Consider the following 3964-nt stretch of genomic DNA (forward strand, 5'->3'; position numbering starts at 1 on the left):
GTTGGCCATGAATCGCCTTGAGCTCGCCAGAGAGCTGTTTATCTAAGGGGAAAATAAGAGGAGAAAGCTCAAAACAAGCTCTGACCATCTCTGTCCTGATGGAAAGGGGCTTTGGTTCATTTTTTTTTGCTGGAAAAAGCACCCCAGGAAGCACCGGGGGCAAAATCTGTGCGGGTATCGAGGGTGCGGCGGGTGCCGGGGAGCCATTTTGGGGGCGAGATGTCGTACCGAGGGTGCGCTGGACCTCCGAGAGGTTGTGCCATGCCATCACGTGGCTGTTCTTGCTCCGCGCCTGGGCTTCCTCCAACGCCTCCCGTGCCGCCGATACTGGGAGAGAGGAAGAGAGCGCTCGCCTTCGCTCCAGATCCAGCCCCAGAGAATTCGCGGGCTGCAAAAGAGCCTTGGGTCCTAACTCGGAGCCATGTTTCCCTCCATCCGCTGGTGTTTTCCCCCAAATCGCGCCCGCCCTACCCTCAGCGGGGGCAATCAGAGCAAGTAGCGCGTGGCGGACTCACCTCTCCGGAGATTCATGATGGTGAGAGCCATGAAGAGCACGAAGGTGAGGGCCAGAAGCACGTAGAGCAGCGCAACAGCTCGTTCCGGAGGCGAGACAAGGAGGGACAGCACTGCCAGGGGTGAAATCGGGTGAGGCGGCCCCCAATAACTCTCCCCCAACAGATATTTTCCTAAGAGCAGCACAAAGAGGAGAGGTCCCACCAAAAAGAACCTCTCGAGTGGCTCCACCACCCCGTCCTCCACGTTCGGAACTCTTTTTTTTCCTAGGTTGTGACCCAACGGAGGAACCAGGCATGAAAATTTGGATGTAACTTCGGAGAAAGACAAGTTTTAAAGAGCTGAAACCCTCCACTTTCACATCTCTGGATCCCCAAATCGCCCCGATACCTCCTTTAGGTGTTTTCCTCCGCTCTCGTTTCTGCAACGCCACCCCGTCATCAAAATCGCATCTCTCGTAGGTGCCAACGGCACCTTCGCCTGGTGACATCTCGGATCCTTTTCTTTTGACGCTGGCCCAATTTATGCAGTGGGCAAGATACGTCATCTCATCCTGGGGGGAAGGAAACGCTCGCGTTTCGTAATTCTGATTTCCTAGAAAAAAATAAAAATCTGCGCACTCAGGAGCTTTGGAGCGGCGAATGCGCTTGGGCAGCCCTTCCCTGTTGATTTTTAGAAGATTTGGTTAAAAAACATACTCTGCTCTCCTCAAACGAGGCTGACGCCCGCCCGGGGAGGCCGTTTTTTTGGAGGCTTCATGCCGAAATGGCCAAGGTGAGCACCTAAATTTCGCTTTTTTTTTTTTTTTTTTTTTTGGTTTGGTTTGGTGGGAATTCTTCAGCATTTTGTTCAGCGTTTTTTTGTGATAATTTCGTGCGTTCTTAATGCGAGAAACTTAGCGTTGTGAAAATCCTCGGGGGTTTGCGCGCCGTTTCCTTCATTCCTTCTCTGGAAAATTCTTTCTGTTGCTCGAATGCCCGCAGGGCTTTGAGCCAGGCATCCTGTGGGCTGGCTATCGTGGAAAATGAAAGTTAGAACTTATGAATAACTTCACCATTGACCAATTTCAGCTGAATGTCACAGCGGCACACCCCGGGAAGAGCAAACACAGCCAAAAGTGGCACGTCCCTCGCTCCGCTCCCCTGCTCTCAGGTCAAGCAGCTTCCTCCTTTTGTCCAGTTTCCCCTTTTTTGATCCCGATTTTCGGGGAAGTCGAGGCCAAACTTCTCCCCAGGGTGTCTACCCACGCCCTTTGGGGTCAAAACGCTGTGGATTTGGCCCATGCGCTCTCGCGGTGGTTCTCTCTGCTGCCAGCGTGCAGTTTGTCCCAGTGGCATGAGAAAGTTTAAAAAAAAACACAAAAAAAACCCCAAAAAATCACCGATGGCGCTTTTTAAGCTGTAAGAATCGAAGACAGATAAAAGTTAAGAGGGAATGGAAAACACCAGCTCCCACCCCTATACCTCTCACGTCCTTATCTCTTCAACCGTTTTTAGGGATTTATATCTTTTTATTTTTTTAAATACAGAAGCTGGGGTGGTTGAAAACCTTTTAAGCTCCCCAAAACCCCCCCACTTCCAGCACCACTAAAAATATCCCCGATGGCACCTCAGCACCCCCCAGGCCCTGGGGACACCCCCGGTGTCCCACAGCCCTGTCCCTGGGGACAGCAGGCCTCTCAGGCCCCCATATCCCTGTCCCTGTGCCCCAAGACCTGAAGCCCTGAGAAATGTGGGACCCCCCGTCTCCCCCATTTTCGGGAGCTGGGATCCCATTGTCCCCCATGTCCCCAACCCTGGGTTGCTATGGGATGGGGGACCCCGGTCACCCCAACACCCCATCCCTGGGGATCTCGGGACCCCCGAGTCCGGCTCCCCCTACCCGGGCGCCCTCCCTGAGGTAATGGCGGTTGACTCCACCCTGCACCCCACACCGCAGAGCTGCGAACAGCTACTCGACGCCCCATAGTGGAAGAGCCTGCCTATCATCCCTCTTCAGCCAATAAGAGCCGCAAATCTCCCGGAAGGCGGGATCAGCCACCTGTGCTGGAGGGGTGAATGCCGCCTAGTCTCCGCGCCCCTATAGGCTGCCTCACCTTCTCCTGCGCCAGCGATTGGTAGAGTCTCCTGTCAATCAAACCCAAACCCTTCAGCTGAAGAGGCGGGGCTTGTTGCCCTCTCCTGTCAGCCAGGTGCCACTCCAAGCGAGATGTGGCAGTCGATTGGCCGCTCTACCTATCCATCATCACCACCTGCGCCTGCCATTAGCCTCTCCGCAAGGCGGGGCCCACCCCCCTCCGGAGGGGAAGCATCTCCTTGAATCTCATTGGAGGGCGCCTTGCCCATCAACTCCCCGCGAGCCAGCCCATTGGCTCAGGGCGCAGCAGGCGCGGTTTGGTAGCCGGGTCCCCCGCCGCGGCTCCTTCCCGGGCGGACGGCGGCGATTGGCTGCGGGGCGGCGGGGGGGCGGGCAGAGGCGGGGCGGTGATTGGCTGCGGGGCGGGGCCGCCTGTCAGTCAGTGTCAGTCAGGGCGGCGGCGGCGGCGGGTACCCCCCTCATGGCAGCGGCGGGGCCCGCGGCGGCCGCGGCTCCCGCTCGGCTCCAAGCGGCGGTGACGGCGGGGGGGAGCCGCGGGCCCCCCCCTCGGAGGCAGCCGGCGGTCGCCATGGCAGCGCCTCGCAGGTAGGAGGGGTCGGGAGGGGCGCCCCGCCCACTTGGGGGGGGTCCCTCCCTCAGGGATGGGGGGGTGCCCCCCCCGGGGGGGGGTATGGGGGGGGAGGGGGGGTCGGGGGTAATCACCCCCCTGGGGGGGTAATTGGGCCTAAAGCCCCCCCCCAGAGGTTAGGGGGGGATTGGGGGTAGCCCCCCCCGGGTGAGGGGGTAATTAGGGGTGACCCCCCCCGGGGGGGGGGATTGGGGGTGACGCTCCCTCCATGCTATGGGGAGGGGGTGTCTATGGGGGGCATGCTGGGGGGGGTAATTAGGGGTGACCCCCCCGGGGGGGGAATTGGGGGTAACGCTCCCCTCCATGCTATGGGGAGGGGGTGTCTATGGGGGGCATGCTGGGGGGGGTAATTAGGGGTGACCCCCCCGGGGGGGTGGGGATTGGGGGGGTAACGCTCCCCTCCAGGCTCTGGGGAGGGGGTGTCTATGGGGGGCATGCTGGGGGGGGGGTTAATTAGGGGTGACCCCCCTGGGGGGGGGATTGGGGGTGACGCTCCCCTCCAGGCTCTGGGGAGGGGGTGTCTATGGGGGGCATGCTGGGGGGGGGGGTAATTAGGGGTGACCCCCCGGGGGGGGGATTGGGGGTGACGCTCCCCTCCATGCTATGGGGGAGGGGGGTGTCTATGGGGGTCATGCTGGGGGGGGGGGGGTAATTAGGGGTGACCCCTCTGGGGGGGGGGGATTGGGGGTAACACTCCCCTCCATGCTATGGGGAGGGGGTGTCTAT

Source organism: Pelecanus crispus, chromosome 27 (assembly GCF_030463565.1).
Source record: "Pelecanus crispus isolate bPelCri1 chromosome 27, bPelCri1.pri, whole genome shotgun sequence".
In the NCBI taxonomy this organism is placed as follows: Eukaryota; Metazoa; Chordata; class Aves; order Pelecaniformes; family Pelecanidae; genus Pelecanus; species Pelecanus crispus.